Below are 26,794 nucleotides of genomic sequence, written 5' to 3' on the forward strand. Positions count from 1 at the left end.
ATGACACATAGCTGTGAAAATTGATACCTTGATTTACTTGAGACTCCCTCCCCTCCTTTCCCCCCAATTATCCAGGTGACCAGAAGAACTGTATGAGGACTGGCTATATTGGCTTGACATACCAATAATCCTTAGTGGTGACTCAGAGTAAACCCAGCAGAACATGCAGAAAATCCGCAACTCTGAAGCCAATTAAGTTCATGCCAGCTTTGAAGCAGACCCTTCCAGAGACATCCCTATCTTCAAAGACTTTCCTGACTTCAGGTTATGAGACTATGGACACATCGAACTTTATGGTTTTTTTTTAGAGAACTTTATCTCCAGAGACTCCCCTAACTTTAGTTGTGGAGTTCTTGAAATATCCTGGTTTTGGAGCTATCTCCTTATCAAACCTTGAACTATAGATTGTTTATCAGCTAAGTATATCTTCTGATTTGTGCATCAAAGAGTCACAGCTCTGACACCTAGAATTATTACCCTCCCACTGGAGATGGGGTTCATTCCTCCCTAAGTGTACCTTTCCCCTTCCCCCTAATTCCTTACTTTCCTTTATTGAAAAGGAATATAAACTCTTCCCACTGATTACCTGGTAACCTGTTCAACACAGGCTGGAAAATACCCATGTGTGTGTTTGCTTTTTTTTTCCTTCCTTGATTAGTAAAAACCTTTCTTTAATTTCACAGACATTGTCTTTATCTGGTTTTCTTCCCTTTAGAGAAAAAGGGGTTTAAATCTGGAGAACCTCCAGGAGTCTTCCTCTTTGGGGCAGAGAGATCTAAATTCACTCAAGAGAGCATTTGCCTTGGTTTCCATATCTAATGCTGATTTGCAGTTTTATAAGTCAACAAGCATCCTGCAGGGATACATTTCTCCTTGAGTTTGATACCACACCTCTAGAGCTTTCATGAACCTCCTCTCCTATATTTTCCCCCTGTGTCAATATACAGGACCATTGAGTGAATCCCAGAAGAAGGGCTTCAGCTGGAGATGTAAGGTTTAGGACAGTGGAAGCTATCTCCTATGTGTAGAAGCTAGGTTTACAATGATGAGGTTAGGCAGGATGGGCAATTAACTCTCTCTACCTATGAATGTGACCTCACCAAGAAATAGGCAAGGAGATGAGAAATGTGATAATGGATTCTAGGCATCTAGGTAGCACAGTGGAGAGAGTGGTAGACTTGGAGTTGGGAAAATCTAAATTTGGATCCTACTTCACACACTTGCTGACTATGTGATCCTGGGGTACGAAGGGGACAGGGCATCGCCAGCTATCCTGACCTATGTCTTTCCACTGGACTCAGAAGACCCTGGAGGAGAGAGTGAGGCTGGTGACTTTATTTATTTATTTTTTTTGCATTTTTTTTTTGGAGGGCAATTGTGGTTAAGTGACGTGCCCAAGGTCACACAGCTAGTTTTTGTGTTAAGTGTCTGAGGCCAGATTTGAACTCAGGTCCTCCTGATTCCAGGGTCAGTGCTCTATTCACTGCGCCACCTAACTGCCCCCAGGCTGGTGACTTTTTATAGCCCTGCCTCACTCAAATCCAATTCACTTGAAAGTCAAGACATCATTATCCTGATGTCTGGTTCTCTTCAAGAATGAAGGAGGAACAACAATGTGACACTGGGCAAGTCACTGAAAGTCTCCCAGTCTGTTTCCTCATCTCTAAAATGGGAGTTATGATAGAACATCAAGGTTGTTATGAAGATCACATGAGATAATAGGTGTAAATCACTTTGCAAACTTTAAACTGCAACATAAATGTTAATGACCAGGGGGAGAACAGATCTCTTTCATGCTGTTTTAGAACTGACTAGAGGTCATGGGTGGGAAAGCTGACCCTGGAAAAGTCTTATTAGTGCTTTGTGGTCTGACAACATATTTAATTTTTACTTCACATTGCTCTTCTTGGTAGGGGTCACCTTTAATTCTGTAGTATAGCATATCTGTATATTTTTACTCAGATACACTGAATTTTTTTGTATCTGTAAATAAAAAAATCTGTATATTTTTACTCAGATACACTATAATGGGACCCAGAACCATTAGTGACTTGGTGAAGGTAAAACATACCTTCACCAAGTAGTAGAGTAATTCCAAATGTGATACACTTTTCATGATACCACTAACCTAGAAAGGGTTAAGACCTCACACATGGCTGCCTAAGATGTTTGGATAGAGCATAACATGATGTCTACTGGTATCTACAAAATAAGAATAGGGACTAGAGCTATGATTTGAGTACAGTATGAATCTCTCAGATGGAATATTGCCTCCAACAATGCAGATTGGTACCACCAGTACAGTGCAAAGAGCACTTGATCTAGAATCAGGAAGACCTAAATTAAAATCTAGCCTCAGATACTTATGGGCTATGTGACCCTGGGCAAGTCACATAATCCTGTTTGCCTCGGTTTCCACATCTGTAAAATGGAGAAGGAAATGGCTAACCACTCCATTACCTTTGCTAAAAAACACAAACGAAAAACCAGATGGGGTCATGAAGAGTTAGACGGGACTGAAGAGTAGATGTAATATAAATACTAGCTATTATTATTAGTCAAGCAGAGATTTAGGCAGTGACTCACAAGACAAAAGAACAGAACTGAAGGCATTCTAATGTGGAATTGTCCAAGACGATTATAATGGTTTCTACAAACAAATTCACTGCTGCTGGTGCTGGTATACCCGATTCACTGCTTTTCTCCTCTGAGCCTTGCATCTGGCCTTTACCCAAGAAACTAACCACCTATCTTTGGATTCCTTGGTAAGAATTGGCCTATGACATACTTTAAAGTATGTCATTCTACATTGACCTGGCAAGAAAGAATCCCTGTTCTCATTTCAACACACACACACACACACACACACACACACACACAGAGTCATCTTGAGTCTCAGAGTGGAATTACATGGACTGAGGAGTTGGGGCTGGTGTATTGGAAAGATTCCAGGATTCAGAGTCATAAGACTTAATTGCCAGCTCCAGTTATACACCTTATTATTTAGGTGTCCTTGGGTAAGTCACTTTAACTCTATGAGCCTCAGTCTTCTCTCTTGCAAAAATGATGCAAAAAATCCTTTTGCTACCTAATTCACAAAGTTATGATGAAGCTCAAATAAAATGTTGTTGTAGAGTTATTTTCAGTTGGGTCTGACTCTTTGTAACCTCATTTGGTGTTTTCTTGGCAAAGATATAGGAGTGATTTGCCATTTCCTTCTCCAGATCATTTTACAGAGGAGGAAACTGAGGCAAACAGAATTAAGTGACTTTCCCAGAGTGACACAGCTAGTAAGTGTCTGAGATTAGATTTGAACTCAGGAAGATGAGTCATCCTGACTCCAGGCCCAGAACTCTAGTCACTTTGCCACCTAGCTGCCCCCTCAAATAGGAAATAGGATAGGAAAGCAGTTTGTAAGACATAACACATAATACAAGTATAGAGGATGATGCTTATGTACCCTTCTGTCTTCATACTTGGCTCATTTGACAGTGTCTGTTCATGGACATTTTGACTGAGATATTTCATGAGGTCTATGGGTGGAAGCAAATCTGTGCTTATATTGCATCATATTATCTCACTTCTTGGCAAGGGCATATGTCAAACACTCCCTAGTCCCAACCAGCTCTGGCTGTCTCAGAGGAGGTTATATGTATTCAGTGGAGCAAACACCAAGATTCTGTTAAGCATGAAAAGGGTAAGAGCCCAGAGCTAGGAGATAGAATATGGGGTTTGAGGAACAGCAATGAGTCAGTGTCACTGATTGCAGAGTCTGTGGAGAGAAATAAGGTATAAGAAAACTGGAAAGGTAGAAATGGGTCAGATTATGAAGGGCTTTAAAAGTCAAAGGATTTTATATTTGACCCTAGAGATGATGGGGAGCCACTGTGATTTATTATGTAGAGGGGTAAACACATTTAGATCTGAAATTTAGGAAGATGCATTTGATAGATGAATGGATTGACGATGGACTGGAGTGGGGACATACTTAAGGGAAGGAGGAAGACCAATAAACAGGCTATTTCAGTGGTCCAGGAGGGAGGTGAAAAGGGCATGCTCCAGCATGGTAGCAGGAGGACCTCACAAATATAATGCAAACAATTATGTACAAACAAGTCATATGAAAGGATAAGTAGGCAATAATAAATAAAGGAAAGACACTAGGATTTAGAGGAATTGGGAAAGGCTTCCCATAGAAAGTGATGTTTTAGTTGGGACTTGAAGGAATCCAGGGAAGTCAGAGAAGGGGGAATATACAAGAGATCTTACAAAGGTAGAAATGACAGGATTTGACAAATTATTGCATATGGCAGATAAGACAGAGAAAGAGAGGAATCAAGGATGATACCTAGTTTGCCAGCCCGAGGGATTGGGAAAATGGAGTCATAAGAAACCATCATAAGTAATAAGGAGGTTAGGAAGAAGGGAAGCTTTTTAGTAATTCCTAATCATTTTTTTTTTCAGACTTAATCCATTGGAGTCAAGTTATTTTGTTAGGAATTTGAACTTCCTCCAATGTCTCCATTTTACATTTGCCTTTAGGACATGGAATAGGGTGGTAGTAGTGGGTCTATTATAGACACAGGAATCAGGAACACCTGGGTTTAAATCCTGTTCCTAACCTTTACTATATAATCCTGGTCAAATCCCCTATCCTTTCTGAGACTTAATTTCCATATCTGAAAAATAGAAAGGTTGAACTAGATGCCCTCTGAATTCTGTCCAACTTTAGGCCATGATCTTATTATCCCCATATTATCTCAAGTATTTTTGGCCTGGAATTTCCCAATGGATAGTCCTGCTTTGAATGAGCAGCTGATCGTTGTTGATGACAAGAAGTATTAGAAAACAAATGGTAACCAACTGAATAACATCTGTGTCTTTGTTATCACTCTTGCTCATGCCTAGAATGTTGCCCCCTCCTCCTCTCCACTTAAGTCTTTAAACCTTCATTCAAGTTTTAGCTTGAGACTCACTTCCTTCGGGAAACCTTCCCTTATTGCCCCAGTTCATAGTGTTTTCTTCATCTGTTTAGAGTGGGAGGCCATCTAGTACAATCCCCTCAACCTGAATAAGCTGAGACGCAGAGAGATGAAATGGTTTGCCTCAACTTGCCCAGGAACTAGATACCCGAAAATAAGCCCTCCCCTTACTGTGTAAGATTCCTCTAAAATAAGCCCTCCCCTGAAAATAAGCCCTATTGAGATTGCTATTGTAGTGAAGGTGATCTCCTGCGCTACATGCTACATTACAGTACCCTCTGTATGCACCGTTCCCCGCCCCCGGTGAAACACACGCTGCACTCCGAGCTGCATCCAATCAGAGCTGCAGCAGTGAGCGCATCATCCTGTTCTTCCCCAGTGATTTGCTTGCTGGCGCCATTGAGAGCAGTGCCGCGGAGGAGAGCTGAGGCAGTACAACATAAGCCCTCCCCTGAAAATAAGCCCTCTGGTGTTTTTCTTTCCAAAAAAATTAATAAGACAGTGTCTTATTATTGGGGAAACACAGGTAGTAGAAATAGGATCTGAACTCAGGTCCTCAAACTCCAAATTGAGCACCCCATTACTGCTTGGAACTGACTTTTTCTCTTACTTGTTTGGCCTGTAGTACTTCGCTATTCTGAATTTTTACCTTGTCAAGTTCAGGTTCTATCTTTTCATCCAAATTGTAAATTTACTGGGGCCCAGGGACATGTCTCATAGATCTTTGTATTTTGGCACCTAACAGAGCTTTTTTGCAGAAGGTAGGTGGTGCAGTGGATAGAGTACCAGGCCTGGAGTCAGGAAGGCTCCTCTTCCTAAGTTCAACTATGGCCTACGACCCTAGCTGTGTGACCCTGAGCAAGTCACTTAACCCTGTTTGCTTCAGTTTCCCCATCTGTAAAATGAACTGGAGAAATGGCAAACCACTCCGGTATCTTTACCAAGATAACCCCAAATGGTGTCAGAAAGAGTCAGACATGACTGAACAACAATAGAGCTTTGGGAAGTAGCACGATATAGTGGCATCAGAAGATCTGAGTCCAAATTCTAACCTTTTAAATTAATAACTGTGACCCTGGGTAAGTCATCTAACCATATCCAAGCCTCAATTTCCTCATATGCAAAATTGGAATAAAAATCATACCTACTTATAGTACCTGTCTCACAAAGTTTTAAGGATTGAATGGAAGATTGTAATGCCAAGCAAAGGCAACTTCCCAAGGTTCAAAATACCAGCATAGGTGCTCTCCATTTTATTCAGTGACAAATTAAGAACAGAGAAGATCAAAATATGACATCATTCAAAATACAGCATGCACTAAGTGTGATTAAATAATCTCCAAGTACTACCCCCCCCCAAGTGTGATTTAATCAAGTACTACCCCACCCCTGGACATTACATTCATTTAGTCCATCACAAAGCCCCTCTTCTCAAATGGAGATTCTTTCCAATCATAAGTAAAGTACATTCCTTTGTTCAATCACAGAGCACAAAAAAGTCAAAAGTTCCCCAACCTTGGATCACAATTGAATCTGCCCCAGAGTTACAACAAGCTTAAGCACATCACTTAATACCCAAATGGAGGTCTTTTATTCATCTTGACATGAGGCAAGTTCACAGCAATCTTTGTTCCTAGGGAGACAAAGCTTAGGGAGGCCACAAGATACATTGCCAGTCTCTTCATTAATTCATTCTCTGTCTGTAGAACAGTCCTAGGACCCCTGAAAACATTAGCAAAACCCTCTTCCAGGATTTCTGTAAACATACAACAGGAAAATCCTTCTTCAGGGCTTCTGAACCAACAGCAAGGTTCCAAGACCTCTGCAACAACAGCACTGTCCTTCACCAGTAGACAGAATTCACTCTCTGTCTGCATAACAGTCTCAGTAGCTCCTCCCAGTTCAGCCCTCTCTTTTCACATCAACAAGTCCATCCCACAAGTGAAATTAACAAGCTCTGGGTTTTAACACAATCAAGCCAAAAACCAAGCCAATACAGGGGGATCTTTAAATTACATTATTATTACAAAGATATATGTAAAAGTATGCAATGGAGAAACATCATTATTGTTACTGTTGCATATGGCAAGAGCTCAGTAAATACTTGTCCATGATCATAGCAACAAAGATGACAGTAATGATTCGCCACATCTTGCTTATTAGAGAAGATAACTGCAGATACCCTAACATCAGTGTGGGAAACTCCTATTTGGAAAACTGTCTGTCAGGAAGGACGACAGACTGTTTATGACTCAATAGATAAATCTTGGGAAATTTTCTGAAGTATAAAGTAGTTAAGTGACTTGCTCAGGGTCACACAAGTAGACCTGCTAGAATATTATCTCCCTAAGGGCAGAAACTTTTTAATTTTTTTCTTTGTATTTTCAGTGTCTGGTCCATGATAGTGCTTAATAAATGTCTGGTGTTCAATTGATTGCCAGAAGTAGGATATGAACCCAGGTCTTCTAGAAGATGCAGTGGATAGAGTGGCCTGCAGTCAGGAAGATTCACCTTCCTGAGTTCAAATCCAGCCTCAGAAACTTAGTTGTGTGACCCTGGGCAAGTCACTTCACCCTGTTTGCCTCAGGTTCCTTAACTGTAAAATGAGCTGGAGAAGGGAATGGCAAACCACTCCAATATCTTTACCAAGAAAACCCCAAGTAGGGTCATGAAGAGTCCAGCTCAACTGAAATGACTGAACAACAGCTTCCTGACTTTAAATCCAACACTCTATCCATTATGCTGTACTTCCCCTGGGTCTCTAAGACACCAAATCGAAATTCCTTTCTTCAAAAAAGGATACTCTTGAGGCGGCCAGGTGCCTCAGTGAGTAAGAGCACCGACTCCAGTGTTGGGATGACCTGGAGATCGAATCCCGGGCTCAGACACTCAGCACCACACCCAGAAATAACTGGCCGTGTAACCTTGAGCAAGTTACTCAACCCCGATCGCTTAAAAAAAAAAAAAGATACTCTTAGTGATATTTATTTTTAAGAGTCAAAAAACCATGACACTAAACCAGTCAATCACTACAACTCTTTGTCTCACACATTCTTGGTGCCACTTGTTCTGAGTTCTTCTCTGTCCTGCATAATCACCTGGTGGCCTTGACTCTACAAGTGACCCAGACATTTGTTTCTCATGGAATCAATCCTGCTTCTTGACAAAGTGGTTGCTTTCTTTGCCAACAGCTGTGCTCCAGCAGGTATTCCCAAGAAAAGGTCATTTTCCAGCTGTCTCCACTGCTATTGGATAACTGGGAATTTTTCATTTGATTGTCTATTTCCCCCTTTGTTGGTTTACTTATTCAGCCTTTCTCCTTCCAGAAAGAATGGCTTTACAGGACCAGCTTGCTAGCATCATGCCTTCAATTCCCTCAATTTTGGCTACATTCCAAGCTTTCATTTGTCTTGCTGCACAGCTATGAATAAATGTCAGCAACTGAATATATAAACTTAAGACAGACCCAGGTTTAGAACCCATAGCCATCAGAAAGGTAGGAGGGAACTATAGTTTTATAGAAAATCAGTATCATAGAATCTTCAAATCTAAAGGGTCCTCCTTAGACAAATAGAAAACTAAGCTAATTTAGTAGCAGAGCCAGGATTATAACTCAAGTCTTCTGACTTCAAATTGAGTGCTCTTTCAAACACAACATGTGTATCTTTATCTTGGTGCCTTCTCCTTCTCTAAATGATACCTTCCTAACCTAAGCTACTGTTTCCTTTCTGTGTTGTGCTTTGTCAGTGAATATACCACAAAATGGCAGATTATAGCTTAAAGTTCTGTGCTCCAATAGTCCCAGAACCACAACATCTGTATGTGGGTAGTCAATACCCTTTCAGTGCAATAGGAAAAAAAGAACCCTTAGCTGACTTCTTCCCCCTTCATAATAAGACAGGAAGAATTTATTTAGTGACCAATACACACAAGACTAAAAGATAGGTCATTCATTTAAAGGTGATTCTAGCTCAATAAAAACATACTTGTCGAGTAAAATAGCTATATGGATTGGGAACCTCTTCTTTCATAACAAACCCTGAAAATTCAGAAAAAAAAAAAGAAAATTTATTTCTTAAGAAGATTTATTTCTTAAGTCTTAGTGAAGTATACCGATAGAAGGTCCACTCTGTAGGGAGATTCCCAGGCCATAAAAATGAGAAAAAATTTGGTATAGCTTCCCAGAGACTTGAGTGGAATATGAAAAAAACATTGGTTTTGGAGTCAAATTTTGCCTCTGACATTCATGTTGTATGATCTTGGGCAAATTATTTAATGTTGTTGAGCTGTTATGTAACTTAAAGGGGGAAATATCATTGATAAAAAGCAGTATGAAGTCCTTGCCTATAAATAGATCCATTCTTAATTTTGTTATAACTTAGTTGTTTGTTGAGTTGTTTCTTTCACGTTCAACTCTTTGTGACCCCATTTGGGATTTTCTTTGTGAAGATATTGGAGTGGCTTACTATTTCCTTCTCCAGCTCATTTTACAAATGAAGAAGCTGAGGCAAACAGAGGTAAATGACTTGCCAGGGTCACAAAGCTAGCAAGTGTCTGAGGCCAGATTTGAACTCAGGAAGGAGAGTCTTCCTGACTTGAGGCCTGGCATTCTCTCCACTCTACCACTAGGAATCTGTTGGTCTCTTAACTATCTATATTGACTGTGTATGCACCACCTAGGTGACCTAATTTAATACTGGCACATTCTAAAAGTGGTCATATCTTTAGTGCATTTCATGGGCAGTTGTGAATTGTTCAATATCATCTACACTGATGCATTTCCAGTAGGTGGGATTTTTCTCATTTTATCTGCTGTATTTTTCCTTCTTGTGATACTGGAAAAAGAAGAAGCATTGCACACCTCCCTTCTATGACCAGTTGATTGTCACTACCATTTTGTGTAGAAAGATAACATCAACTGTAGAATCATGGAAGTAGTTTTATCTTAATGGCCAGAGTGCTAACCTGATCAGAGTAATTGTGCTGATGAAGAAATGTTGAACAAATGGCTAACATGTGAATTTATTTGTAGAGATGGAGTGATTTAGGTCTAAGTCAATTCTTAGAAGTAAATTCTTCCCTTCTCCATAGATCTGACAAATAAACTATTCCTTGTTGTCTTAATTTGCATACAGTATTACCCTTTATTGTCTCCAGAAATCTAAATATAAGGGTTATCTTTAATAAGTTTTCACTTGATGACCAGTGCAAGTTATAGAAAGGACTTGTATCAAGCTAAGATCACTGTACAAGTTAATAAGGGCTGGGCTCTCATTAGCCAATTCTTCATTACAATAGAAACTATAAGGCATCATCATAGGCTGAAAAACTGGCTAGAGTTATACATCATTAAAACATCAATTGAAAAAGATAGTTTTCATATAACATAATTTGTTCAGCCATTTCCAATTTATGAGCACCCCTGTAATTTCTAGGTCTTTGCCATTACAAACTTAGCTGCTGACAATATTTTGGTAAATATGAGTCCTTTTCTCTTCTTCCCTTTTTTACCTTTTTGGGACATAATCTTAGGAGTGGTAGTCCAAAGTCAAAGGGCATTCATAGATAAGTAATGTTTGGTACATAGTTTAAGAATGCTTTCAAGAATGACTGGATTGGGGGTGGCCAGGTTGCACAGGGAGTAAGAGCACCAGCCCCAGTGTCGGGATGACCTGGGGGATCAAATCCGGGCTCAGACACTTAGCATCCACCCAGAAACACCTGGCCGTGTAACCTTGAGCAAGTTTAACCCCAATTGCTTAAAAAAAAAAGAATGACCTGATCAATTCACAGCTCCATCAACAATGCTTCAATGTTCCTATTTTCCCATGACTCCTTCAACATGTTATTTTCTCTCTTTTTTTGGTCAACTTTGCAAATTTTATGGATCTGAAGTAGAATCTCAGAATTGCTTTAATTTGCATTTCTCCAATTATTAGTAACTTTGAGCATTTTTTTATATCATTATTCATAGTTTAGAGTTCTTCCCTTGAGAACTTCCTTTTCATATTGTTAGATCATTTGTCTTTTGGGGAATAGCTTTTATCCTTATAAATTTGAATCAGTTCTTATGTATTTTAGAAAGGAGGCCTTTTCTTAAAAAAACTTCTTGCAAAGATTTTTTTCCCCAGTTAACTATTTCCCTTCTAAAATCTACACTCAAAAAAAAAAAATCTGCACTCATTTTGTTTGGGCAAACCCTTTTTATTTTATATAATCAGAATTGTTGATTTCTTTTGTTATCTTCTCTTTCCCTTGTCTGATCATGATTTCTTCCCCTATCCCTAGACATAAAAGGTAATTTCTTCCTTTTTCCTCTTATTTGTGGCTTTTTATATCTAAGTCATGTATCCATTTTACATCAACTCTTTCTGCAGTGGTAAAAAACTAAAAATGAAGGAGATGTTCATCATTTGGGGAATGACTGAACAAATTATGGTGTATGAAAGAGATAGTTTCATTTTTTGAAATTATCTTAATTTTTAAAAAATATTTTATTTTTCCCTAATTACATATCAAGAAAAATTTCTAGCATTCAATTTTTTCTTTTTTAAATTTATTTTTAGTCTTCGACATTCATTTTATAAGATTTTGAATTCCGAATTTTTCCTCCTCCATTCCCTCCCCCCCCATATGACATGTGATCTGATATAGGCTATACATGTACAATCATGTAAGATTCTCTGATTCTCAAGAATCAGAACAAAAGGGAAAAAAGAAAACATGAGAAAGAGAAAGGTGTGTATGAGCGAGAGAAAGAGAATAATATGATTTGCATTCAGACTCCATAGCTCTTTCACTGGATGTGGATAGCATTTTCCATCATGAGTCTTTTGGAATTGTCTTTGATCATTATATTGCTGAGGAGAACTAAATCTATTAAAGCTGATCATTGTACAATATTGCTATTACTGTGTACTTATAATTATTGGAATAATACTTGTAATAATTGTAAAAAAAAATAGAATCTCCTGGTTCTGTTCACTTCACTCAGTATCAATTCACCTAAATCTTTCCAGGTTTTTAAAAAAATATAACTGTACATCATTTCTTGTAGCACAATAGTATTGCATTTCATTCATATATCACACCTTGTTCAGCCATTCCCCAATTGGTGGGCATCCCCTCAATTTCCAATTCTTGGCCACCACAAAAAGAGCTGGTATAAATATTTTTGTTCATGTGGGTCCAAATAGTGCTATTGCTGGGTAAAAAGGTAAGCACAGTTTTATAGCCTTTTGGGCACAGTTCCAAATTGCCTTCCAGAATGGCTTGGATCACTTCACCACTCCAACAACAATGAATTAATGTTCTAATTTTCCTACATCATCTCCAGCGTTTATCATTTTTCTTTTTGGTCATACTAGCCAATCTGATGGGTGTGAGATTATTTTTAAATAAAACCTCAGGGTATTTTAATTTTCATTTCTCTGATCAATAGTGGTTTAGAGCATTTTTTCATATGATTATAGATGGTTTTGATTTCCTTCTCTGAACACTGCCTGTTCATATCCTTTGACCATTTATCAATTGGAGAATGACTTGTATTTTTATAAATTTGATTCAGTTCTCTATATATTTTAGAAATGAGACCTTTATCAGAAATATTTGCTGTAAAAATTGTTTCCCAGGTTTTTGCTTCCCTTCTAATCTTGGTTGCATTGGCTTTGTTTGTGCAAACCCTTTTTAATTTAATGTAATAAAAATTATCATTTTGCATTTCATAATGTTCTCTTTCTCTTATTTGGTCATAAACTCTTCCCTTCTCCATAGATCTGACATGTAAACGATTCCTTGTTGTCTTAATTTGCATACAGTATCACCCTTTGTGTTTAAATCATGTACCCATTTTGACCTTATCTTGGCATACAGGCTAATATGTTAGTCTATGTCTAGTTTCTGCCATACTATTTTCCAGTATCCCAGCAGTTTGGAAGCTGGAGTCTTTGGGTTTATCAACCAGTAAATTGCTAGTCATTGACTACTGCATCTAATCTATTCCACTGATACACCACTCTATTTCCTAGCCAATACCAACTAGCTTTGATGATTGTTTAGCCTTCATTTTTACAAACTTTTGAGTTCCAATTTTTTCTTCCTCCCTCCCTCCCCTTCTGAAAATGGCAGGGAGCTTGATATAATTTATTCATGTAAAACATTTCCATGTTCATTACAGTTGTGGAAGAAGAAACAGATCAAAAGGAAATAAAACCATGAGCAAGAATAAAATAAGTGGAAAAAAAATGCTTGGACCTGCATTCTGAGTCCACCAGTTCTTTATCTGGGTGTGGATAGTATTTTCCTCCATGAGTCCTTTTTAATGGATTGTTGTGTTGCTGAGAAGCGCTGAGTCATTTATAGTTGATCATCAGATGATGTTGCTGATACTGTATACAATGTTTTCCTGGTTCCACTCATTTCACTTTGCATCAGTTCATATGAGAAAAAGGGATAGTTTCAGAGTAACCTGGCAAGAGATGTATAAATTAATGCAAAGGGAAGTGAGTAGAACCAGCAGAACAATTTATGCAATAACAACATTGTAAAAATGTACAACTTTTAAAGACTTAAGAACTCTGATCAATGTGACAACCAACCACCACCCCAAAGTATTAATGAAGAAAAATGTTACTCTCCTTCTGGAAAAAGGTGGCCAATTCAATATACATAATAATTTTTGGACATGGCCAACATGAACATGAGTTTTGTTTGACAATGCTTATTCATCACAAGGTTTATATTTGTCTTGTTTTCTTCCCCGGTCAGAGGGGGGAGGGAGAGCAAATAAATGCTTGTTGTATGAAAAAAAATAATTTAAATATATTTTGGGGGGTTTAAATGTGTTTTATTTTAGACAACCTACATGACATGTTTTTAAAAACAATGTCTCCACTCCAAATAAATCAAGGTCAAAAATAGATGAATAAAGCTCAAGATAACATAAGTCCAACTTTGTCCAAGTCCTGGTGTTGTGTAGATGACAAAAAGCAGCAGCCAGTTATGATGACAGAAGATTCAAAGTAATCAGCTGAATTTGTTAACATTTCTCCATCTCTAAACAATCCTTAAAGAAAATCATATATGGAATCACTCCATCCTCTCGGAAGTGCAAGAGAGCCGCCATGCCATCTGGATTCATGTTTTCGCCTATGAAGAACTGATAGTTTTAAAAATTAGCAAGGATGTGTTTGTTCTGTTCTGCAGCTCCCGTAATAAAAGCTTTTACTCTATCTGGCTTATGTTCTTCAAGTCTGCCTTTGATTGATTTCATATAGTCTTTGATGTGCTTTTTGTAGGATTCTTTTGTGAAACTAGTTTCTTGCAGATGATGGTTTATTACTATGTCAACTCCAGTGATTGCAGTGGCATCTGTTCCTTCACCCTCAGGACCTTCAGCAGAGGTATTTGATGAGCGAATCATCAATGGCCCTCTGTCCTATTGACCATCTTCCCCTCCACCTCCAGGCACAGCCGTTCGCGATCTCTCAGATCTTGCAAATGTCTGAGAACACTTCATCAGGGCTGATGAGGTCCGGGTAGATGATCATGGCGGCGGAAGGAGGGAGGCAGCGGCGGCGGCGCTAGTGCGAGCCGGGACATCCGTGTGAGCAATGCAGCTAGAGCCGGGCTTGGGGGCCCAGGGAGGACGGGCGGGGGGGAAGCGGCCGGAAAGGCCAAGGCAGCCGCTCCCCAACCTCATATGGAGGGCACCTTCCCCCTACGTCTCTTCCCTCCGCCCCCCTGCCCCTCCATTTCCGGCCCCTCCCCCCCCCCCCGTGCATCCAGAAGCGCTGCAACCAGGGACGTTAATTTAAATATTTTTAAAAAGAAAAAGATGGAGATGAAAATTATGTAGCATCAGTGATGCTACTCCCCAACTGTTCTCAGGCAGAGAAAGTCTCCAGGGTGCTGCAAGGAGATTGTTATTATCATTATCAATAATAATAATAACATCAGATGCTTTGTTACTAGTACATGAAATTCTTGAAGTTTTGTAAACTCCAGAGGCGGGAAACATAATACATTCTGAAACTCTGCAGTTCTCCCTTTTCAAGAATAGATAAAATCACAGAGAATTATGGTCTATGTAATCAAAGGCACTAACCCATCTTTTGCATTCCATGTATATTGTGAACATAAGCCTTATTGGACATGGTTAATGCTTAGTTTCCATCTGGCATTTTTTCATAAGTATGCAAAATCGGTGTGTCAGCAGCAAACAACTGTGCTAAATGTTCATAGATTTTTCCTTCTGCCTATTTATCAGAATAACAAGGCTGAGCATCCCACAGTTTTAGGGTCTGTGGAAACTCACAAGTTGCTAGACTGTCTTCCCTTGACCTACTGAATAAGAGAACAACTCCAATCCGAAAAGAAGAAATTTTAATGTCTATGCCTATTCTGGTTTATCTTGCTATGAAAAATCTAAAAGATGGTGAAAGACAGACACAAATCTTGATCGATAACGTTTACCCTTCCGTTTTCTCACTCAGAGTCACCTCATTCATAACTAGAGCCGCTATTACTTATGAAAATGTAACCCTGCATTGGAGCAGAGAGACTTTGGGAAGGGACCAATCTTGACTCCCAAGCAGGAAGAGGAGGAAAAAGTCCTTTGTAGTCAAGGTCAGTTTCTTTCCCCTGTCTTTACACCCTGAAATAGATGACATTTACAAGGCTTTGTTTTGTTTTGTTTTTTAAGAGAAACCACTTTGATTGAGTCCATTTCCTCACTTCAAAAGAATTCTGATTCTCTTCCTACTACCTACTCCAACATCATCATTTTGATTCTTCTCTGCTACTAAAATAAACGTTTAAAAGTCTATCAAACAGGTTTTTCTTATATCAAAATTAATTACCTTAATTTGGAATAGTGGAAAGAATACTAAGTAAAAGGAAATGTGGGCTTTTTTTTTTCTATAGTTAATTCTGTCACTGTCCAGGATCCAGGCTTCAGTTTCCTCATCTATGAAGTGAAGAAACTAATCACAGCTCTACATATCTCACAAGACAGTTTTGAAGATTAAATGAGATTGCAGGTATGAAAACATTTTATGTGCCAGAGGACACAGAATCAAAGAATTTGAGAAGTTAAAGAATCCCTAAAGGTTCAACATATTTTCCCAGGGCATTATTACAATTTCATCTGGTTAGGTCCTACCTTGAACATCTAATGGTTGTGTGACTCTGACTGTCATTTACAGTAAACTTTCAACAACTTAACCAACCAACTCTCTAAGGCTATATGTTATGGCAGATCTGCATTGTTTCTTGATGCTTCTTCACTTGTACCAATGAAATCACAGAATTTCTATTAAAAATATGTGCATGTATATATGAGTGTGTACACACATACACATATATGTATGTATATATGTATGTAGTTGAGGCATGGGGAACAGGAGCATTGATCTCCACCAATGAGGAGAGAGTCCCATAACAATGGACTTTGGAACTCAGGCTACTTTCATTTCTGATCTTTGGATCATACATTTAGACCTAGAGTAGACCTCAGAGGTCAAATCCTTCCTTTCATAGATAGGCTAAAGGACTTCCTTGTCCAATCACAGGTAGTAAATAAACAGAAGAGGGAAGATTTGAACCCAGGTCCTCTGACTTCAAAGCTCTTTTTACTGTTTTCATGTCTTTCTGTAAACCTCTAATAGAAAATTGAACCAACATACTAAAGGTCTTCCTCTAGGTCTTTTTTTACATTTTCTGGGCACCAATGGTTTTTTTTTTACATTTTACATTTTCTGGGCACTCAGGCATCTATATGTTATTTATTACTTATACCACATGAATAGCTCGCTTCCTTTTTGATAAATGAATGAATGATTAAGTGAATAAAAAAAAGCATTAGGTGCTAAATATGTTCCAAACACTGTATTAAGTGCTGGAGATAGAAATAGAAAATCAGGACATTTCTTACTCTCAAGGAGGTTACCATATAATTAGGGAGAGAAAATAGGTAAAGGAGGGTTCCTCTTCAGGGTAGCTGGAAAAGGCCCAGTGGTCTTTAGGTTATGGTAGCAAGGCAGATGGCAAGATGCAGAAGTCCTTAGGGGATTTTGGCAGGTCAGATGGCAATGCCTAAGGATATGGAGAGTATAATGGCCAGGGAGGTGTTAAAGTCCAATGGCATTAATCAAAGGGTTATAACTGGCAACCACTGCTCAACCAAGTACTTCTCCTTGCAGCCAGGAAGGTGGAGCCATATGTGTGGAGATAGCAGTCTGTAACTTAGAGAGAGAAAAGGAAAAGGAGAATTTGTTTTAAAGTTATGGAGAAGGGCTCCTATAGCAAATATCCCTTGTGGGATCTGAACAGAGAGAGGAGGTAGGAAGATGAACAGAGGGAGGGGAAGGGAAAAGGCTTCCTGCAGTGCCTGTTCCAATCTGGATCATAGGTGTCCCCTGTAATATACCTGGAATAATGTTGCCTCCATAATTATTATACCTATATTAATAAATTTTAATTTATTATACCAATATTATTAAATTGCTATCATTATATTAGACCATATTATTATACCTCCATAATATAACTGGAATTATGTTGCAACCCCATTGTGCCCATCTGTGTCTATCCATTAGCCTTTGGAGCACCTATAACTTTAAATCATGAGAAATTATAGTACTCTAAGATTCAAATAACCATACAGAGTCTCTAGGAGAACATTTATTTTCATGCTGGGGAGAGAATCTAGAGATCATTAAAAGCACAAGAGTGATTTCTCTCCACAGCTCCTTAAATTAATTAATAGAAGTTCATCCAGTAGATAAGCAGAAATCTAGTTTGACTCCTCACCTCTGACTTCCTTGTGTCTCCCAAACAAATGTTCTCTTTTATGGCCTGAATAAAAAGAAAAGGCAACAGAAAGATAGAGAGAATAAAATTTGTGTTGTATACATGTACACATGGATAGTAATGGCCCATTAATTGCATCTATACACTTTCCCTTGGAGTAATTTTTTATTAAGTGTATATATGTGACATGTGGTGTTTTGTATCTGCAGAAATATGGTATTATTGCAACTGGGACTGAGTTAGGAAGCATAAGGCAAGGATGGCTATCACATTAATACTTGTGCAGCTTTTCAGTGATAGGTGATATATAACTGGGATCTTACATTTAGACTGGCTGCAGAAAACATCTTAAATATTTAATTTATGATTGACACAGATATTTTCTCTTCCTCAGTAGAAGTAATGAATATGTACGATGGATGTCCAATTCATCATGCTACTCTTTTTGAGTTGCGGTTGTTTTGTTTTGCTTTAAAGGAATACCCCTGTGGGCAGTGCCTTGACTGAAGAGAAAGAACATTCATTATCAACACAGATAAGTTAATGAAACCATATTTTTAGCAAGTTAGATTTAAGTTTACATGGTCATAATGCTGTGTAAAATGCCAAAGAATGGAAAGCAATCAACAAATATGCTTACTATATGGCGATGCTTAGTAAATGTTTAATAAGTGTTTGTTGACTGACTGAGTATAGGGCATTGGACTAAGTGCTTGCGATACAAAGTCAAAGCAAAAGTAGTCTTTGTCCTTAAGGAGTAGCCCTTCTAATGGGAAGAGAAAAATTAAATAAATATGTATGTATGTATACACTCAGAAGGTTCTTTTGAAAAATAGTATTTTATTTTTTCCAATTACATATATATTTCCAATTATAAATAAAGAAACAAATTACATTAATTTTTTAAAATGTTGAATTCCAAATTTTTCTCCCTCCCTAAAGGAGGGAGTAACAGTAAGCAATTCTATGTAGGTTATATATGTGTAATAGTGTAAAACATATTTCTGTATTTAATCATGTTGTGAGAGAAAGGGAAAAAAACATTAAAAACAGTAAAGAAAGTGATAGTAGTATGCTTTGATTTGCTTTCATATTCCATTAGTTCTTTCTCTGGGTGTTGATAGCATCATGAGTCCTTTGAAAATGTTTTGGATTATTGTGTTGCTGAGAAGACCTGAGTCTACCATACTTGATCCTTGTACAATGATGCTGTTACAGTGTACAGTGTTCTCCTGGTTCTGCTCACTTCACTTTGCATCAGTTCATGTAAGTCTTTCCAGGTTTTTCTTGTTAGCCTCCTGCTTCTCATTTCTTATAGCACAATAGTATTCCAAATATTAGGAGACAGAGAGAATGTTAGAAGTTAGGAGAACATCCAATGTGAAAGATGGGAGGTGGGATATGAAGTGTCATGTGTGAGGAATAGCAAGTAAACCAGTATGGTTGGAACACAGAGTTTATAAGGGAAAGTAATGAGATGATCAGGAAAGGAAAGGTTGTGAAGAGGCTTAAATGTCAGAGTTTACATTTGATGCAAAAGGTAAAATGACTGGAGTTTGTTCAGTATAGGGATAACATAGTCAGATCTATGCTTTAGGAAAAATCAATTTGGAAGCTAATTGGAACATGATTTGGAAAGAGAGATTTGAGGGAAGGATTCCAATTAGAAGGCTATTTCAGTAATGCAAGCAAGAGGTGATTAAGACCTAAACAAGGGTAGTAAAAATGCGAGTAGAAAGAAAGAGAAAATGTAGAGGAAGAAATTACAAGATTTCCCAATTGGTTGAATATGGGTGGGGGGGGGTGAGCAAAAGAATTAGAAGTTGTGGAAGATACCAAGGTTGCAAAGCTACACGTCTAGAAGGATGGTGCAATCAGGAGAATAGTAGTGAAGTTCAGAAGAAGAATGGATTTGGGGGAAAGATAAGTTCTGTTTTACTTATGTTTAGTTTGAAATGTATGCAGAATATCCACTTAAAAATGTCTGATATGCAGGAATTGATGTGGATCTGGTGCTCAGGAGAGAGATCAGGGCTGGAAAACATATTCATAAAGATGATAATTGAATGTTTGGGAGCTGAATGATAAGGGTAGTAAAAAAGAAAACTCAGGACATAGACTTGGGGAAAACACACCGTTAATGGGCAAGACACAGATGGAGAGCCAAAGCATTCTGGTAGAAGGAAAATCAAGAGAAGATAGTTACAAATTTCCAGAGAAGAAGGAGTATCTAGGAGGAGAAGATAGTCACCAAAAATGATGCAGAGAGTTCAAGAAGGATGAGGACTGGGAATAGTCTAAATGTCAGCTAAGAGATCATGGGCAGCTTTTTTTTTTTTTTTTTTTTTGCTTTTTGGAAGAGGGAGGGCAGGGCAATTGAGGTTAAGTGACTTGCAAGGTCACATGGCTAGTAAGTGTTAAGAGGCTGGATTTGAACTCGGGTCCTGCTGACTCCAGGGTTGGTACTCTATTCACTGTGCCACCTAGCCACCCCCTCACTAGTAGCTTTTGAGATCAGTTAGAAACCAGATTGCAGAGTGTTTAGAAGAGAATGAGAGAAAAGAAAGTGAATCAACATTTTTTTAAGGAGATTAGCTGACAAGGGGAGGAGAGTTAGTGGGGATGATGGAATAAAGATGCATATATCTGGGCATGTTTATAGGCAGTAGGGAAGGAGCCAGAAGATAAGGAAAGATTAAAGGGAGAGTCAAGATGATAATATGGAGCAGTCTTCTAGAGAAGAAGGAGGGAGATGAGATCTAGGGCACATGTAGGCCTTAGAAAGGGCCTTGGAAAGGGTTTGGTCTTGGAAAGCAAATGAGCTACATCTTGAGAGACTGCCATGAAGGAAGTAACTGTAGTGGATACTGTCAGAAGGATGTGAGATGAGGAAGGAAGAAGAGCTAGCTCTCTGAGAATGGTCTCAATTTTTTTTTCCATTCAGTTATGAAGTGAAGTCCTCAAATGAGTTGAGGGAGAGAGTGCTGTGGGTATCTTGAGGAGAGAAGAGAAGTTTTAAAAGAACAACTGAAGTGAGTGGGATCAGAAATTGATAATAGAAGAGTAAAAGGATAGCCGTGCTGCAGTGAGGGACCAGTTGAGATTTGCTAAGAGAAAGTTTAGGGTTGCAATGGATAGAGCTTGGAGTCAGGAAGACTCATCTTCTTCAGTTCAAATCTGTGCTCAGACACTTACTAGCCATGTGACCCTCAGCAAGTCATTTAACCCTGTTTGCCTCAGTTTCCTCATCTTTAAAATGATCTGGAGAAGGAAATGGTAAATCACTCCAGTATCTTTGCCAAGAAAACCCCAAAAAAGGTCACAAAGAGTCAAACACAATGGAAAACAAATGAATAACAATAAGAAAGATGACCTTGCTGCAGTGAGGTCCCAGTTGAGATTTGCCAACAGAAATTCATAGTGGTACCAGTCAGTGTGATTTTGTGACTTTTTTCCACTTCTGTGGAATAGTTCTGAATTAGGAACAAAAGAGGAATTTGGTAAGATGTAACTGACTTTAGGACAAGGAAGTAGTAATTAAAGAGCAGAAGATAGTCTAACATTGAAACAAAGGATTGAGTTTGGGAAGGGAAGAGAGTATAGAAACAGAGAAAATCATTATTCTCCAAGACCTTACATTACTATTGGCCTCACGTACCGTGAGGAAAAAGGCTCATACATGAACAGTACACTATTAAAAGTTAAAGCTCTGTTACAAATTGTGCCCATGCAATTCATTAAAAATAATTGATGCACATTTGTATCCATCTTGGCACATAATTTCCATGGTGCTCATTTAATTCCAAAACATACAGTCACCTTCCCAGCCCCTTTGCATGTCCCTGTAGTACTTCTGTTCCCCAGCTTTGCCAACAGGCCCCTACTATCTCAGCCTGAACTTGTCTAATTCACAATGGAAAAACTTCAGGTTTGCCTCTGCCTACACCCAGTCTGTTCCCTTTCCTGCTACCCTTAGCCTCCAATGTAACCCCGGGTGTATCATGCTATACAATCCATGAGGAATGCTTTATTCGCGCAGCAGCTAATCAGCATGTCCACACAGGAAAAGTATGAATGGCCGTTGTGATTTAAATCCCATCTGCATCCACTTTCGTATTTTTATTTATGTTGCTTTTTTTTCCCCCTTAAATGCCAAGCTGTTTGCTCAACAGTGGCCTGTGGCAGAGATCCATAGCTCAACTTACATATGGTGCAAAAAAAAAGTCTCCATTTCAACTCTTTGAAGGGAAACTGCTGCGTTGTAAATGTTATGTTTTTCCTCATTATCAATGCAGAATTGCCGTGGGACTTTCTGGTAACATACATGCACGTTCCTCCATATTGTTGCAGCATGAGAGTTTTGGCAAAGTGGATACAGGGAAAATTGTCAGGTTTGCAAAGTGTTTCAAATATCAATACTCATAACAATCCTGTAACATAGGGAAAATTATTATGTCCCTCTTACAGATGAGGAAACTGAGGTTGAGAGAGGTTAAGTGACTTTCTAAGGGTCTCATCTCTAGAATCTGATGAAATATATGAACTCAGGTCATAGGATCATAGATTTAGAGCTGGAAGAAACCTCACAGGTCATTTAGACCAACCCCTTCATTTTACAGAAGAGGGAACAGAGATTCATCAGGATTTAGTGATTTTTCCCAAGGACATAAAGGTAACAGAGACAGAATATAACCCCATCCCTATTACTATCAAAGGCATCACCATCCTCCCAATCACCCAGCCTTGTGACTTCATTGTAATACCTGACTCCTCACTCTCATCCCACACGTGCAATCCATTGCCACATTCTGTTTCTGCTTCCATAACATGACTCTTATGCATCTTCTTCTCCTCCCTCACATAACTGCCATTGTTGTAGAGGCCTCCATCACATATCACCTGGATTATTGTTATAACCTCCTAATTGGTCTCCCTGCCTCAAGTCTCTGTACTTCACAGCTTCCTCCATCGGCTGCCAAAGTGATTCTTCTAACATGCATGTCTGACCCTGTCATTCCTCTGCTCAGAAAATGCCTCTGTCTCTCTGTTACCTCCAGGATCAAAAAAGAAACTCCTATGTTTAGCATTTAAAGCTCTTCATCATCTACTCCCTTCCAACTTTTCTGATCTTCTTACACCTTTATCTCCTCTGTGCTCTCTATAGGAAAACTATACTGGCCTATTTGTTGTTCCTGACTCCCAGGAGTCTCCTGACTTTCTGTATTTTCACTGAATGTCTCCCATTCCTGGAATGCACTACTCCCTCACCTGCACCTCGTAATTTCCTTGTATTTCTTTAATTTTTGCCTTCTATGGGAGTCATTTCCTGGTCTCTACTACTGCTACTGCCTTTGCTTTGAGCTAACTTTCTCTTTTTTTGGTAGGCAATTGAGGTCAAGTGACTTGCCCAGGGTCACACACCTAGTAAGTGTCTGAGGCCAGATTTGAACTCAGGAATCTTCCCAACTCCAGGGCTGGTGCTCTATCTGTTGCGCCATCTATTATGTCCCTTGTGTCCCTTGAACTTACTTTCCATTTATACTGTTCATATATAGTTTGCATATTGCTTTTCCTTATTAAAATGTGAACTCCTTGAAGGTAGGGACTGTGTTTTTGTCCTTTTTTATATCCTCTGCATTTAGCACAAAATAAAAGACTCCATGGCTTAATAAATGTTTGCTGATTGACTTGCTGAATCTCTCATTCCCTGGCAATTTCTTGATGACAAATCCCATAAATAAAAGACACTTTGATGTAAGAAGTGCTGAGCAAAAAGCCTAAAAGATATATTAACCTGGATCAGTTTCCTCATCTATAAAATGAACCAGAGAAGAAAATGGCAAAACATTCTAGTATCTTTGCCAAGAAAACCCCAAATAGGGTCACAGAGTCAGACATGACTGGAAAATAACTGAAATATCCAATCTCCCCTTATAAGGGCAGTTATAGAGCACCGGACCCGGAGTCAGGAAAACCTGAGTTCAAATACAGTCTCAGACACTTCCTAGCTATGTGACCCTGGACAAATCATTTAACCCTGCTCGCCTCAGTTTCCTTATCTATAAAATGAGCAAGAGAAAGAAATGGCAAACTAGTATCTTTGCCAAAACAACCTAAATCGGGTCACAAAAAAATCAGACACAACTGAAACAACTAAAAGCATATATGAACCTGTTTGTTGTACTTGTAGCATGCTTTTAAGTCTAGAAACTTGTTCAGGAAAATAAAGAGTTAAATCACAAATCTAAGTCCTATGTCTCCAATTGCAGGTCTCTTTCCACTACACACTGCAATTTTTTTTCTCTCATCTATGGTTTTAATAACTGCAAGTCCTGATCAATATCGGTCATGCTGTACCCAATTAGCTCTATGGCCCTTTACTCCTTAATACTCTCAGGAAATTCTCTAAGACTGTAATAATAATGGCTAATATTTATGTAGCACTCTATGTCAGCAAAGCATTTTAAACCCTTATACCAACCCTATGAAGTACATGCTACTACTATCCCAATTTTATAGATGAGAAAACAGGCTGAGAGAGGTTAAGTAGACTGTCCAGGGTCACCCTGTTCTTCAGTGTCTGAGCAGGATTTGAACTCAGATTTTCCTGATTCTAGGTGTGGCAGTCTATACACTATGCCACCTACCAACCCACACAATTATAGCTAGTGTTTATATAAAAATTTAAAGTTTGTAAAGCATTTTACTCACTTTTAAAATTTAATTCCAATTTGATGCAGGAGATGTTGATCTGCATCATTGAATGGATTTTCCACACTGAGACTGCCTCACACCAATGAATTGCAGGTCAAGATGAAAAAGGGGGGAAAATATCATTACCCTGATAGTATCAATCATGGAGTCTAGAGTTGAGCATAAATCACTGAGTTAGGTTGCACATTCTCAGATCTCTAGTGTCTTTTCTATGGCTATTTCTAATTCAGGAGACCTCATTCTATTCAAAAGCAAACACTCTCCAAACCAACCCTTTTTCCTGGAATTCTTGGTTGTATTGATAGCCACATCTGTCTGTCAGCCCTAAAAACTAATCATTGAAATAACAAATGGACTGCTTTAAGCCAGGAGAAGAAACTGGTCAGACTAATTGGATTGTATTCCAGGGAATGAATCATCCACTTTGTGGGTGTGAGAACCATTAGAATTGGGTCAGATCTGAACAGTCTGTCTTGGACATCTTGATAATCATCAAATCACCCAGTCCACTGGTTTATTGTTGGTATGTTGTGTTTTTCAATTTAACCTTATTACCTATTGTTGGATAGCAACATGATGGTTGTTGTAAGAGTATGGTCCCCCTGCCATATAGGGGAGGCTAATTTTTTTCCTCTAAAAATCAAAGAAACCATCCCAAGGTTTGATTGGCTCAAGGGGCTAAGGCTGGAGCCATTGTTGCTGTTTCTTCATTCTCTGCTGGTACAAAAGAGACCAGCTCATGAGGACACAATGCCCTTCAAACATAGCAGATGTCCAATAGCCCTTCCAGTCACCACATCCTGCCCTTTGGATGAAACACATTTCTGTAGGGAAATAAGGGGCCACTTGTCTATCTCTGAGTCAATTTTATATCCTTACTTCATATCCTTTCTATGCTATAGAAAAGTTCCATTTTGGTCTTTGAATTACCAGCATCTAGCATAGTGGTCAATATCATGCTTAATAAATGTCTACTGAATGGAGAGATGAATGAATGAACAAAACATCCAGGCATCTGATGGGAAGAAAGAAGAGAGGAGAATAAGGGAGACATTGTGTGTGTACTGCAAGACAAATGGGGAGTAGAAGGAGAGCTATGCAGGCTTGAAGGCTACTAGATTCACTTAACATATTAGACTAGGGGTAGGGAACCTGTAGCTTCAAGGCTACATGTGGCCCTCTAGGTCCTTGGGTGCAGCCCTTTGACTGATTTGGATTCATTGGATTCAAAGGGCTGCATCCAAGGCCCTAGAGGGCCACATGTGGCCTCAAGGCCACAGGTTCCCCACCCCTGTATTAGACACATAAAGACTATTGAACAGAAAGGAGTGTATTGCCACATACATGTGAAATCTTCACAGAGCCATTCATACAAACAAATTAATAATAATATAATGAGTGCTGATGATTTTCTTCCTTTTCTCATGCAGAGACTACAGAGGGATTCAGAAATGTGCATGTCACATGTACAACATCTACTGGCGCTCTCCCGTTCCAAGATTATTGAATCTCAGATTTAGAAAGGACCACCAAAGTTAAGTCAAGTCAACAAGCATTTAATTAGCACTTCCTGTTCATTAGGCACTGTTCTAGGCACTGGGAATACAAATACAAGCATAAAAGAAAGACAGTCCCTGTTTTCAAATCTTATGTTCATACATAAAAGGGAGCTGAAAAGTGGGATGGGGAGAGAGGAGAAGTCTGAAGAACCAAGAGCAGAGCCATGAAAGGAGTTAGCTTGGTGTACCCCTGTACTTCATCAAAATGGAGGTTCCAGAAAGGACTCACCATTCAGAAAGGGGAGACAGAGAGAGAATCCAGTGTGAGAATGCTGCTGCAGCATCAAAGAGAAGTCCAGAGAATTATCTATTACTACAACAAGCCATGCCTGAGTGAGAACGCCCTCTATGACAACCCAAAGAGGTTATCAAGCCTTTGTGTGAAGTCCTCCAGGGAGGGAGAACCACTCCCTATCCTTTTGCTTAGCTCTAATCATTTCCTTGCAACAAGTCTAAAACCCCAATTCCACTTCTACCCATTGCTTCTGAATTTTGCTCACTGGGGCCAAGAAAAACAAAACCAATTTCTTTTTCATGTGAAAAAAAAACATTAAATACTTGAAGAGTTATCCAGACTCATGAAATTCTTCTTTGTTTAGGCTAAACATCTCCAGTTTTCTCAAATGGAGTCAGATGTGAACATCATGTCTCTCTTAATGCAGGGTAAGATCCCATTAGCTTTTTCTGACTACCATAGAATATTTTTGACTTACAGTGATCTTTGAAGGA

At 38.8% G+C, this 26,794-nt stretch overlaps 3 long non-coding RNA genes and 1 pseudogene across 5 annotated transcripts in view; 2 read left to right on the plus strand and 2 right to left on the minus strand.

Annotated features, from left to right (window-relative positions):
- Positions 1–1,126, plus strand: part of LOC138142057 (uncharacterized) — a 60,094-nt gene extending 58,968 nt beyond the window's left edge. For both annotated transcript variants that reach the window (XR_011163333.1, XR_011163334.1), the window contains one exon: positions 76–1,126. This is a non-coding gene — a long non-coding RNA (uncharacterized lncRNA). The remainder of the gene's footprint in view (positions 1–75) is intronic.
- A 12,686-nt stretch (positions 1,127–13,812) lies between these two features.
- LOC138142053 (translationally-controlled tumor protein homolog pseudogene) lies at positions 13,813–14,538 on the minus strand (annotated as a pseudogene).
- Positions 14,539–15,222: 684 nt separating this feature from the next.
- Positions 15,223–26,679, plus strand: LOC138142056 (uncharacterized). The gene is made up of 4 exons (XR_011163332.1): positions 15,223–15,608; positions 15,906–16,021; positions 18,270–19,058; positions 25,937–26,679. It is a non-coding gene; the product is annotated as an uncharacterized lncRNA (long non-coding RNA).
- Positions 17,450–26,794, minus strand: part of LOC138142058 (uncharacterized) — a 33,941-nt gene continuing 24,596 nt past the window's right edge. For both annotated transcript variants that reach the window (XR_011163336.1, XR_011163335.1), the window contains exon 5: positions 17,450–17,837. This is a non-coding gene — a long non-coding RNA (uncharacterized lncRNA). The remainder of the gene's footprint in view (positions 17,838–26,794) is intronic.

The sequence above is a fragment of the Petaurus breviceps genome, unplaced genomic scaffold (assembly GCF_028583685.1).
Source record: "Petaurus breviceps papuanus isolate PSGF00001 unplaced genomic scaffold, PetGlider_PUasm1.0 90515, whole genome shotgun sequence".
Classification (NCBI taxonomy): Eukaryota; Metazoa; Chordata; class Mammalia; order Diprotodontia; family Petauridae; genus Petaurus; species Petaurus breviceps.